Source organism: Amia ocellicauda, chromosome 2, assembly GCF_036373705.1.
Source record: "Amia ocellicauda isolate fAmiCal2 chromosome 2, fAmiCal2.hap1, whole genome shotgun sequence".
Classification (NCBI taxonomy): Eukaryota; Metazoa; Chordata; class Actinopteri; order Amiiformes; family Amiidae; genus Amia; species Amia ocellicauda.
In genome coordinates this window covers 28,851,280-28,866,082 of record NC_089851.1, presented here as the reverse complement: position 1 = coordinate 28,866,082, position 14,803 = coordinate 28,851,280, and positions in this window count along the sequence as shown.

Genomic DNA, 14,803 nt, shown 5'->3' with positions numbered 1-14,803 from the left:
GGTAGATGAAACCTATCGAAAAAATCCATTGCTGCCAAAGAAAGGTGCTTTAAAGTACTGACATTAATAAGAAAATGACATGTAGCTAAAAACTGGGCTCAAAAAATGATAATTTCTCCCAAATACTATAAAGTGGGCTGAATACTTATGCAATCAGTACATTTCAATTGATATTTTTTCTTTGCAGGTTTTGGTGACATTCAACCTCCTTAACAGTGTTAAGTTTTGTCATTATATTTTTTTGGGAGAAGTTGTTCATTATTTATAATCCATCAAAATGGGAAATTTAGTTTTTTTGTCTGATTTTTGTTTTTGCTCAGATACATCAGAGTGAAAGATATTTAGCCTACTTTGAGATATTTAAAACACAACACTGAAAGGGTTAAACAGGAGACACTTCTTCACACAGAGAGTCGTTACAATCTGGAACAAATTCCCCAGTGATGTGGTTGAAGCTGAAAACTTGGGAACATTCAGAAATCAACTGGATAGGATCCTTTGATCACTTAGTTATTAATGCACACCAAACGAGCACGATGGGTCGAATGGCCTCCTCTTTCCTCTTTCTTATGTTCTTATGTTCTAATCATGGTACCACAGAACAGCTGATGGTACATCTTCACTGCTCAAGGGGTTAAAGGGTAAAGTCCACATATAATTACTTTTAGGAATTGTTAAATCTAACCCGTATTCTCTTAATTAAATATGTTTCTATGTTTAATATTTAAAATTAAAGTTTTATAGTTAAGAAAAGTTGTATGTATTTGTTTGCAATCACAGTAATACTTCTGTTGTAGGGATGCCTCCTATAGTAGTCTGCTGCCTGAAGAATTTTTGTTTTAAATTCTTTAAACGTATTTTAAATGAGAAACAGCCCTGCTGATTGTAGGTTTTACTGTATGTCATTTAATATTGAATTGTTTTCAGCATAAAAGACAAAACATGCCTTTGGGGAGTTTATTGAGTGGGTGGTAAGTTCATTGTTTTTTAATGATTAAAAACAAAAACTTGAAGCCCTATTATTATTAGGATGCAAATGCATGAGGACACACCATTGCTTCCGCTGTTTTAATTCATTTGTGAATACGAAACCAAACACTGACAGTAACTGGAAAAACTACAATTTGGAAGAGTACTGGTTGTGTAATGTTAGTTATGACTTCAATATACCACACAAGCAGGAGGGGATGTACATGGTAAATTAAATAAAGGGCCATTAATGGTAGCACTGTACTGCTCTTGATACCTGCTGCTCTTTCTCCCTGAGGTTTGTCTCGATTCCATTTTAGCAGCAGGCCAGGGAGGATCACGCACATCGACCCGGGGGGAGAAAAGGACTGCTGCCACGGATAGCACCCTAAAGAAAAGCTGCTGCTAGATTGAAACTTTGACTTACAGGGAAACGATCTCTGCGGCACAAAGTGGACATTTGGGGATTCTCTGGAAAGGAAAATGGACTGAGAAGCATAACTCTTTTCCTCTTCTTTCTGTTGGGGGCATTTATATATGAACTATTTCATTTGCTTTCAGGAGACTTCAGGAGTTTGTTGTGTTTAAGGGATTTTATTAGTCACGATTTAATTAAAGGCAATTTTAGCACTTATATTTTAGATCAGGGTTTTAAAGTATATTATTGGACACCCACCTTCCCTCTTTGTTGTTTACCCTGCCAGCGCAGACTTTGTTCCCTGTGCTGTGAACTTGTTTTAGTCTTTTTCCCCCATTCTTTGTGTATTAAGAACAAATATAAAGTAAATCTGTAAATATACCTGTCTTGACTCTGTCGGTGCTTTGAGGATTGCTGCTGCAAATAAACCTGTGGGGTGAAAGGGTGAAGGTTACTGAGCATCATTAAATATGGGGTGGCATAGTCAATTATTTGTTACTGGGTTTGGGGACACTATCACCTGTGACAATATTATAATAGTAAACATGAAGAACCACTTATTTTTGAGTCTGTGTGTGTGAGAGGGGGATTTTTGTAGCCATAAGACCTTCCCTCATCACATTTCACATAGTGATAGTCTAATTGATGTCTGTACTTGATGATAGATGATTACTTGGTTTTTGAAATGCCATCACGGTATATTAAATTCCAAACACACAGACATGATTAGAAACTGATGTCTGAGGGTTCAGAAGAAACCTAAAGATACTTTTTTATTATAACTTCATTATGTGTTCGTCGGTTTTCTTTAGATAAGAAAATGGATACTGAAAATCAATGTACAGGATTTTTCCATTACACTCCAGATAACAGCATCTCTGATTACGTTTCCCTCAGTCCTGTGGAGAAGTACAAGAAAGCCACATTAGTCGAAAGCAGAAAGCTATTTCCCAAAGTATATTCAAGATAATTTCTGTTGACTTGTTGATTATCTTAGACCTATAGTTTAGTTCCATGTTGTTGTTTTTCAAAGATAATCAGCAGTTGGGAGTAATTGACTATTCCCCAAATAGTATTTACTATCTGGAATGTTATGTAATAACACTGAATCAGATGTCAACTCTATGGATGTATAATTATGTATTTATATAAAGTTATGTGTTTCCATAGTAAAATTGTATAATCTATTTAAATACTTATTTATTAGGCAGTGGCATGCTATAAACAACGTGTATATTTATTTAGATCATATATAGTAAAGCATATGTAGTAAGGCTTGATTATAATTTAATTTGGAAAAAATGGATTAAACTATTATACATTTTCATAGGACTTATTTTAAATAAAAGTCTGATTGAATGTGGAGAATTAACCTTTTAAACATGTGTGTCAACATTTGACTGAAATGGTACTCCCTGTAGAGTATTTATTTATGTTTATAATGCCTAAAAAAAGGGGGGTCAATCTGTATTCTGTGTCCCATGCCAATATGAATGTCAAGCCTCAGCCTTTAAAACATCACATATTTTCATATTCTACCCCCCTTCATAGTATAGCACCCAGATTGGTACACAGTTACGGTCATATATTCATATTAGGGCTAGATGCAATACATTGTAAATATATATAATGATTGTGATATATCACTATATAAGTATTTTAATATGGGGTTTAAAAATACGCTACAACCATTTCTCATACAGCTATATGATACTGGCTTATTGGCTTGTTGCCAGGAAAATGGAAACTAAAGTAAATTACCAGGAAGCCATTCATAGCACTAAGGAAAGTTCCAGTGTAATTCTCTATAGATGGTCTGTTGTTATTAGGTCATCTCTCTCTCTCTCTCTCTCTCTCTCTCTCTCTCACACACACACACACACACACACACACACACACACGCACACACACAAAACAATGTAGTTCTACTCATCCATCCATTTAATCCAGGCAATTTATTATAGCAGTCTTTATGGAATGGAAGGAAGCATAATATGATTTTCCATTTGTGCCTAACAGGAAGAAGCTAAAGATCAAAGAATGGGTAAATAACATATACAGTGCTTACTCAAACTTGAGAAAACGATCTGATTGCTCACAGGATTCAGAACACTTATTGTATTTGTAAAGAGTGTGCAGAATAGACATAGCTATTTTGATTGAGCAAGGTACTCCCATAGGTGAACACAGTTCAAAGCAGGGCACTAAGCAAAATAAAATAACATATTTTGTAATACTACTAAGGTATGTGTTATTCTGTAAACTGACATCATTTAAACTACCCTGTTGATAGTTTAGTTTTCTATTTGAAAAATGTGTTGATGCTGAACAGGGTGATAGCAGGTTGTTGGTAATGGTAGATTGTTCTCTAATTAAATGTAGAATTCCAATGGAGAGGTAATTAGCAAGTACTCTTACCTGTGTATAATCTTGCAAATTAGCTAATTCCAAGACAGACATTTGGCTTGGCAAGCAGCTCAGGAAATCTGTTCGAAAACAAAATATAACTAGTGTAATATTCTAGCCACCACTGTGAAACACCACGAACAGGCTACTCCACATAGGTGTAGTTTCTTTATCTTTAGCCAACGCTTTTTGCACACAGACAGAACAATATAAATGCATGCCTCTGTATTAGACGTGTGCTGGTTTTATTGGGCCTTTTTTTAACCTATTATCATGCCATCTTCCCGGAATTGTCTTCCTACTTTATCAGCACCTACGTCCATGTCTGTACTGTTTTGCAGTAAGTTGTTCTTGTACCAGAGGAATATGAGGTTTTACGTTGGAATATTTTTTTTTGGTGTATCACAAAAGTATATTGTTCTCTGATGGAACAATATTACAACAGCTCACTGTAAATATTCTCTCTCTCAATGCACAATATACAGTGCATCTGGAAAGTATTCACAGCACTTCACTTTTTCCACATTTTGTTATGTTACAGCCTTATTCCAAAATAGATTAAATTCATTATTTTCCTCAAAATTCTACAAACAATACCTCATAATGGCAACGTAAAAGTTTGTTTGAAATCTTATTAAAATTAATTAATGAATCTTTGCAAATTTATTAAAATTAAAAATCAAATAAAGCACATGTAGATAAGTATTCACAGCCTTTGCCATGACACTCAAAATTAAGCTCAGGTGCATCCTATTTCCACTGATCATCCTTGAGATGTTTTTACAACTTGATTGGAGTCCACCTGTGGTAAATTCAGTTGATTGGACATGATTTGGAAAGGCACACACCTGTCTATACAGTGAGGGAAAAAAGTATTTGATCCCCTGCTGATTTTGTAAGTTTTCCCACGGACAAAGAAATGATCAGTCTCTAATTTTAATGGTAGGTGTATTTTAACAGTGAGATACAGAATAACAACAAAAAAATCCAGAAAAACGCATTTCAAAAAAGTTATAAATTGATTTGCATGTTAATGAGGGAAATAAGTATTTGATCCCCTATCAATCAGCAAGATTTCTGGCTCCCAGGTGTCTTTTATACAGGTAACGAGCTGAGATTAGGAGCACTCTCTTAAAGGGAGTGCTCCTAATCTCAGCTCGTTTCCTGTATAAAAGACACCTGTCCACAGAAGCAATCAATCAATCAAATTCCAAACTCTCCACCATGGCCAAGACCAAAGAGCTGTCCAAGGATGTCAGGGACAAGATTGTAGACCTACACAAGGCTGGAATGGGCTACAAGACCATCGCCATGCAGCTTGGTGAGAAGGTGACAACAGTTGGTGCGATTATTCGCAAATGGAAGAAACACAAAATAACTATCAGTCTCCCTCAGTCTGAGGCTCCATGCAAGTTCTCACCTCATGGAGTTTCAATGATCATGAGAACGGTGAGGAATTAGCCCAGAACTACACAGGAGGATCTTGTTAATTATCTCAAGGCAGCTGGGACCATAGTCACCAAGAAAACAATTGGTAACACACTATGCCGTGAAGGACTGAAACCCTGCAGCGCCCGCAAGGTCCCCCTGCCCAAGAAAGCACATGTACAGGCCTGTCTGAAGTTTTCCAATGAGCATCTGAATGATTTAGAGGAGAACTGGGTGAAAGTGTTGTGGTCAGATGAGACCAAAATCGAGCTCTTTGGCATCAACTCAACTCGCTGTGTTTGGAGGAGGAGGAATGACCCCAAGAACACCATCCCCACCGTCAAACATGGAGGTGGAAACATTATGCTTTGGGGGTGTTTTTCTGCTAAGGGGACAGGACAACTGCACCGCATCAAAGGGACGATGGACGGGGCCATGTACCGTCAAATCTTGGGTGAGAACCTCCTTCCCTCAGCCAGGGCATTGAAAATGGGTCGTGGATGGGTATTCCAGCATGACAATGACCCAAAACACACAGCCAAGGCAACAAAGGAGTAGTTCAAGAAGAAGAACATTAAGGTCCTGGAGTGGCCTAGCCAGTCTCCAGACCTTAATCCCATAGAAAATCTGTGGAGGGAGCTGAAGGTTCGAGTTGCCAAACGTCTGCCTCGAAACCTTAATGACTTGGAGAGGATCTGCAACGAGGAGTGGGACAAAATCCCTCCTGAGATGTGTGCAAACCTGGTGGCCAACTACAAGAAACGTCTGACCTCTGTGATTGCCAACAAGGGTTTTGCCACCAAGTACTAAGTCGAAGGGGTCAAATACTTATTTCCCTCATTAACATGCAATCAATTTTTTACTTTTTTGAAATGCGTTTTTCTGGATTTTTTTGTTGTTATTCTGTCTCTCACTGTTAAAATACACCTACCATTAAAATTATAGACTGATCATTTCTTTGTCAGTGGGCAATCGTACAAAATCAGCAAGGGATCAAATACTTTTTTCCCTCACTGTATAAGGTCCCACAGTTAACAGTGCATGTCAGAGCACAAACCAAGCCTTGAAGTCCAAGGAATTGTCTGTAGACCTCAGAGACAGGATTGTATCGAGGCACAGATCTGGGGAAGGGTACAGAAACATTTCTGCAGCATTGAAGGTCCCAATGAGCACAGTGGTCTCCATCATCTGTAAATGGAAGAAGTTTGGAACCACTAGGACTCTTCCTAGAGCTGGCTGCCCGGCCAAACTGAGCAATCGGGGGAGAAGGGCCTTAGTCAAGGAGGTGACCAACAACCCGATGGTCACTTTGACAGAGCTCCAGCGTGTCTCTGTGGAGAGAGGAGAACCTTCCAGAAGAACAACCATCTCTGCAGCACTCCACCAATCAGGCCTGTATGGTAGAGTGGCCAGACAGAAGCCACTCCTCAGTAAAAGGCACATGACCACCTGGAGTTTGCCAAAAGGCACCTGAAGGACTCTCCGACCATGAGAAACAAAATTCTCTGGTCTGATGATACAAAGATTGAACTCATGTCTGGAGGAAACCAGGCACCACTCATCACCTGGCCAATACCATCCCTAAAGTGAAGCATGGTGGTGGCAGCATCATTCTGTGGGGATGTTTATCAGCGGCAGGAACTGGGAGACTAGTCAGGATTGAGGGAAAGATGAATGCAACAGAGACATCCTTGATGAAAACCTTCTCCAGAACAGGACAATGACCCTACGCACACAGCCAAGATAGCATAGGAGTGGCTACAGGACAACTCTGTGAATATCCTTGAGTGGCCCAGCCAGAGCCCAGACTTGAACCTGATTGAACATCTCTGGAGAGATCTGAAAATGGCTGTGCACCGACGCTCCCCATCCAACCTGATGGAGCATGAGAGGTCCTGCAAAGAAGAATGGGAGAAACTGCCCAAAAATAGGTGTGCCAAGCTTGTAGCATCACACTCAAAAAGACTTGAGGCTGTAATTGGTGCCAAAGGTGCTTCAACAAAGTATTGAGCAAAGGCTGTGAATACTTATGTACAGGTGCTTTTTTTGTTTTTTATTTTTAATAAATTTGCAAAGATTTCAAACAAACTTCTCTCACGTTGTCATTATGGGGTATTGTTTGTAGAATTGTGGAGCTCACTGCGAGAGGCAGCTGTGCCTCCTGAAAGCATATAAAAACAGCATTCTGGCGTTTTGTGCTGTAAATCGATAGCATTAATATACCTGCTACAAATGATACAAAAAAAAGGTACAATATGAGAAGAATAAAATAAAAAGAAAAGCCGCAATCGATGACAGCTGTGTAGATATTATTATTATTTATTTATTGGCAGACACCTTTATCCAGGCGTTATCTATGAGTGGGTGGATCAATGCTGATGTGTTCACTCATATGTGAATAACAGATAAATGCAAATCTTTTATTCAGTGACGCTTGACCCACCAGCTATAGCAAACTACAAAACTGTACATCATAGTGCTTACATTTATGATTAGAAGAAACTAGCAACTAAAAATTAAGCCGCAACTGTTAACAGTTGTATAGTGTTCTATTGCGAACATTGTTGAAGGTTTGATTTAATCCCAGCGATGGACATGGTTTGTGATATAAATGCAGTGGTTTACATTAATTAACTAAACTGTAGAGGCCTGCCACAGTTTCAGAATGAAGCCCAAGTATGTTTTTACTCTCACAATAAACATAAAAGATCGCTATGTGCTTTGCACTGTCGCATTCAGCAAAGCACCTCTCAGGCGCAAGCCAGTCAGCCTCTCCTCTCCCCTTGCACATGAGATGAGAGCGGGCCTTCAGTGGCAAATATGAACGCTTGAGTCCTGCATCTCAACACCCGCAAGGCATTGGTCCAGAGCACATTTTGAGGAGACAACATTGTCTGAGGTAATTATCGCTAGCTACATCGATGTGAATGCGGTTACCATGGTTTAAAACATTATTTCCAGCTTCAGGTTAGCAAAACTATCTGTGTATCCCGACTGAGATATGTAGCCTAAAGTTATGTTAATTACGTGAGCAATACTGTGGATATTGGCACTTCTAGATATTGGATATTATTAGTAGGCTGGCCAAGTTTCCTCATACAGTATTCCCTGAGGTAACTCTCACTAACTACATTGACATCAATATTAATTAAGTGGTTACAATGGTCTGTAAAGTTAAAACTACTAATGTTAGCTACACACTTGTACTGTACTGGTAGTAGGCTACATTATTACCAGCATCAAGTTGGCAAAGCTATATCCCGACTGTGATACGTAACATTACGTCAATTATATTAATTTATTCAAAGCTGTTGAATGGTAATCAAGTTCAAGTACTGTTTTAAGATGAATGTTTGCATGATTTTCAGATGAGCATTTTAAAGTATTTGAGAAGAGAGATCCACTAGATGAAAAGGAAGAAACAGCAACAGAGGTAGCTACGATAGCTAGCATAGTTAGATGGCAACCAGATGATTGTTAGTCTTTTTGTCAAGAAACAAACTAGAGTAACAGTTAATGCAATTTTACTTGTTTCTTTGATTCTAGGTTTCAAGGATGGCTGCTCTGACAGCTAATGAGAGAGGTGCAGCAGGAGAGGCATCCCCAGTTGATTTATAGAGAGGGACAGAAAGACGGGCGGAGTGGGGCATTTCAGAGAGGAGCAAGGGAGATGGGAGACAGTCCCCGCTGAGAGAGGGGCAGCAATGGAGGTAGTCCTCCCAGAGAGAGGGGCAAGAGGTGAGGTTGACAGCACAGAAAGGGGTAGTAGGTCAGGGTAGTTACAGTAGTTGTTGGTGTATGGGAAGTTATTTATTCTATGCCATCTAGTTGCAGACAAACACCAAAAATCAGGCTGGAATACAGAATGGCTACTATTGCCCTAGTTCAAGCACTGGCTTTACATTACTCCACATGATAAGTTTATTATTTGCATTTGGTATTATGAATATAATTATTGCAGTGGTTAGCATTTGTAGGGATGTTTTGCCGTGTTTTCAGGCAGCACATGCCTCATGTAAAAAAGTGGCCCTCTAAAGAGACCATTTATGGAGGTTGGGGGTGTATATTACCGAAAGGATTATGTGGAGCGTCATATAAACAGTGAGCACCACAAAGAGAGCATCAAATGCCAGACATCAATTGCCTCCAGTCACATCATCAACCCAGTCAAATCACAATCCCAAACGGTTCAGATGTGGTTGAAGACCGAGCGGTCAGGGAGGCTAGAATTAGTTGTCACTTAATAATCTTATTTATTTAATTTTGTTTCAGTATACTATGTAATGAATACCTTTGACCAATACATTTGGTATTTCCTGTCTACTCAGTACTAACCAGTACTGTCAGTCTATATTAACATAAAATTGTGGTTTATTATTTCCATGAGGTAAAGGACACAAGGTGGTTTTCAGGTCAAATCTGACCTTCGGAATAGGCTGAAAAGGGAGCATCTTGCTTCTTGCATGAGAGTCTCCATCAACAGGCCCTGACAACTTTGGCTACCAAAGGGCACTGGAAATCTTCGTTTCAAAGCCCAGAAAATGCAGGCTGCAAACTTTGCCACTGATGTGTGCCCCCCCACCCCTGTATATTTTGTTCTAATTAATTTACTGCAGTGGAATGAAAACACTTTAAATAAACCAGTACAACACATGTGACAGCTTTTACTTAATTTTCTTGTAAGTGTCTTACAAGTTGATACAACTGCATGGGTTTATGACTGGATTGTTTACAAAAGCACAACATTCTTCACAGATCTAGCCTCTTTTCCTCGTCCACTTTTTCAGTGTTACATGTAAAACTTACATTAAGTGAATGCCAAATGTATTATGCACGGAAACATCCACCTTATATAGGATATAGGCTGAATATACATTAGTAGTGAGTACGTGTGAGGTTTAATATTTAATCCATTGCAGGCTATGCCTAGCACCCCTCTGAAAATTCTGCAATCACTTAAAGCTATTCCCACAAAAGATTATAAAGAAGGAAAACATTTTAAAGACATAAGAGTTTTAAGAACAACAAACAAAAGCAAGAGCAGAATAAATGAACGAGTACATTAAACAAAACGAACCCTGACATTGCTGAACAAAACATAATATAAAATTACATTCAATATCAACATATTTTCTCTCTGTGCACCATGAACCATAGGCAACATTGTGTTTGTATGGATGTTGGGTGCAACATCTAATTTGTTCCGCGCACTGTACACCTGTATTGCGCTAACTGTAGCAATAAGCAGTTATTTCCACTGGACTGACATAGCCACGGAGGCTGTGAATAAATCCATGGAGTAGTGCCTGTGCAAACCTGTGCTGAATAGGCTTTCTTTAAATGTTGCCATAACTGCAAGAGAATTTAGACAACTTTGAAGTCATCTAAAACTAGAGGAGCTGTGAGAGCATTTTCAGGTTGTTTTCTCACAGATATTTTCTTGATTTAATACAGCGAAAATGTGACCACTCCCACTGTATTGTTGGGTGGGATTAAATAAAACTTTAACCAGCTGCTAATACTAAACTACAAAACTGTACATCATGGGGTTTACATAATTTTTGTTTTAAAAAGCAGCAACTAACTAAAAATGGAACCGCGACTGAGTACAGTTGTGTTGTTTTCTAGTAGTGGCTGTGTGAAAGTTGGGTTTTATTCCGTCACGTTGTGCAAGAAAGGAGCTGCGAGAAGGTCATTTTGTGGCGCATATCTTGTTAGATTTAATACCACGAAAGATTAGCAGTGCGATATCCATTCGCAGACATGCCACTAAAGCTTCTGCGAGCGACTCACAACGTGAACATTTCTTATTTAATCCTGCCCTCAGTTTGCCTTCTTTTCTTTAAAGCAGGTGTATAATAGTATTAAGGATAAATTAATTATTGAATCAGTAATTCAATGGGAGAATGTGTGAGTGTGTGTGGATGATTTCAAGAAAACAGGATTCCAGATTCCAGCATTTCCAAAATAGAATAAAATAAAATAGAAATGTTCATACAACCCTTAAGAGCATTTCTTAAACTGAAGTATGTTTTCTGCCAGTTGCAAATGTAAAAGCTTATATATGCAATTACAAATCATATTTCCATTATAAATCAATTTGTCTAAATCACTAAAACAAGGAAATGTAAATTCTTAGACCGCTCGCTTTTGAATTTAAGATCTGCAGCTTATTTATTTGTTTTACATTTCAGATTTAATAGTCTTTTGTAAATAAGTATTATGAATTAGAGTAAAATGCAGACGATACAACACTGTTCTCCTAAATAGCCTTTAGTAATGCAATTATATTCTACAATAAAATGATAAATGCTTTCAGGGAAATTCATTGTACATGTGGGACAATATAAATGGAAGGATGCCTTTAAACCAAAAGTTCAAATTATGTAGCTGCATGCAGAAAAAAAGGGAATGCATTATTAAAGAACAGAACAAAATATAAAACCTTTGGGCCAGCTGTTAGTTAGCATATGAAAACCTAAGTAAATGAGTCTGAAAGATAATTCACCAGATGGAGGAAATATGTGCATCTTGGGAGTTTCTGTTTGCAGTTCCAGTAAATAAGAGCTGGCTATGTGATTATCACAGCAAATACACCCACCCACTGAGAATGCAATGCATTGTGTTTCACATTTTAGTACACACATTCCTGCTGGTTTCTGTAGAGTGCCGTGTAAATGTCCCCTGTAAGTGAAGAAAGCCTTTGATATCCAAGCCTCAGATCTGTTTTTACAATACTGTATAATCAATATATACTGCATTTATACATCAACATACACTCTGTATACATAGCAAGTATGAACATCTGATATGAAAACCGTTTAGTGATATTTTACATGCACCAACATTTACGTTTTACGAATCTATAATTATACTTCCATGTGTAATTATACAATTCAAAAATGGGCACATACATTATAAATAAAGACATTCAGCTATAACACCTTGAAACATTGAGAGTGACCTTGGGCTTGATTAGTATTTTGGAGGACTCTTGGCCATACACTCACCTAAAGGATTATTAGGAACACCATACTAATACTGTGTTTGACCCCCTTTCGCCTTCAGAACTGCCTTAATTCTACGTGGCATTGATTCAACAAGGTGCTGAAAGCATTCTTTAGAAATGTTGGCCCATATTGATAGGATAGCATCTTGCAGTTGATGGAGATTTGTGGGATGCACATCCAGGGCACGAAGCTCCCGTTCCACCACATCCCAAAGATGCTCTATTGGGTTGAGATCTGGTGACTGTGGGGGCCAGTTTAGTACAGTGAACTCATTGTCATGTTCAAGAAACCAATTTGAAATGATTCAACCTTTGTGACATGGTGCATTATCCTGCTGGAAGTAGCCATCAGAGGATGGGTACATGGTGGTCATAAAGGGATGGACATGGTCAGAAACAATGCTCAGGTAGGCCGTGGCATTTAAACGATGCCCGATTGGCACTAAGGGGCCTAAAGTGTGCCAAGAAAACATCCCCCACACCATTACACCACCACCACCAGCCTGCACAGTGGTAACAATGCATGATGGATCCATGTTCTCATTCTGTTTACGCCAAATTCTGACTCTACCATCTGAATGTCTCAACAGAAATCAAGACTCATCAAACCAGGCAACATTTTTCCAGTCCTCAACTGTCCAATTTTGGTGAGCTTGTGCAAATTGTAGCCTCTTTTTCCTATTTGTAGTGGAGATGAGTGGTACCCGGTGGGGTCTTCTGCTGTTGTAGCCCATCCGCCTCAAGGTTGTACGTGTTGTGGCTTCACAAATGCTTTGCTGCATACCTCGGTTGTAACGAGTGGTTATTTCAGTCAAAGTTGCTCTTCTATCAGCTTGAATCAGTCGGCCCATTCTCCTCTGACCTCTAGCATCAACAAGGCATTTTCGCCCACAGGACTGCCGCATACTGGATGTTTTTCCCTTTTCACACCATTCTTTGTAAACCCTAGAAATGGTTGTGCGTGAAAATCCCAGTAACTGAGCAGATTGTGAAATACTCAGACCGGCCCGTCTGGCACCAACAACCATGCCACGCTCAAAATTGCTTAAATCTCCTTTCTTTCCCATTCAGACATTCAGTTTGGAGTTCAGGAGATTGTCTTGACCAGGACCACACCCCTAAATGCATTGAAGCAACTGCCATGTGATTGGTTGGTTAGATAATTGCATTAATGAGAAATTGAACAGGTGTTCCTAATAATCCTTTATTAGGTGAGTGTATGAGTTTGCTGGTAAGAGTACTATGTTGCATTCTACCTCCTGCAAAAAAAAAAAAAAATAATAATAATAATAAAAAAAAAATGTTACACAGTCTTTTTCTTCAATGATAATTTTAAAAGCATTTTTATAATAGAAAGCATGCTCACCTCATTATCAAAGTAAAATACTATACAGTTTGACACAATCCTTACCTTAAGTCTCCCTATCTTTTGTTATAGTTTATATGTTGTGTACAGTAGCTACCCTGGGGCATACAATCATTGATTCAAATGAGGCTTTTTTATGCAGCTATTTAGATGCAAGAGAGTACTTTATTCACCTGTCAGAATGAACTAGAGCTATAGCCCACATTACTGTTTTGACAACAGATAAACAAACCCACAAAGCTATGTATATTCAGGAGTGCTTGATTTTACATAAAGTGCTATGACTCTTTACAAATCTAGCCTTGTTGAAAACAAAAAAACACAAAGATACACCATGGCTGGGTTTGTGTCAGTTCTTTTAGAAAAAAATTAAGATGTGGTGAACCCGTTCTATTTTAATTCAAAGTAAGAAAACAGATTGAAGTGGAAAACAGTATAATCGTAAATCTCGAAAAACTACTCACTTATAAATCTTTTGTAGTCATTTTTGTATTAGTTTAGTATAAATACATGTAAATTTGGATTCATATGTTATTTTTTTCTGATTTTATGTGAATGAAAAGACACAAAGTCGCCCGTTTCCTCATTGGAAATAGTTACAATTCAAAATATCACTGTCCTGGTCACAAAAACAAAGTTTGTGGGGAATAATATACATTTTATATACTTTTGAGGCATAAGCAATTGGGAAATAACACTTACTACCCAGGAACAAAAAAATAATACAAATACAAAACATAGACATTTTAAAAAATATGCACAGAGCATGATCAGTCATTGATTGGGAAAGAAACAGTTAACACCTACTCAAATTTAGTAGTACCATAATCTCATTTCTGAAGCTAATTTTAACTGTGATATTTTAAGGACTCAGAAAACTGTTGGTAATGCAATCTCCAGACACAAAGACAGACAAAGAGTTCAAAAACTAGGTGAAAAATGAACTAGGACAACCAGGTAATTTTGCAATAAAACAAATACAAAAAAATGTGCAGAGCCAAAGGAAGGAACTAATAGTCAAGATCAGGCGGCAAAACTTCAAAGTGGGAGAAAAAGCATTCCGAAAGAGGAAATTGAGAAAAGAAAAGACTTCACAAAGAAGGACAAAAAAAAACCTCAAAAGATTTCAGTGACCAAAGAGGGTAGGATCCTCAAGCAGAAAGAATGAAAGAATGCTGAGGGAGAATATTTTATAACTATATTTCTA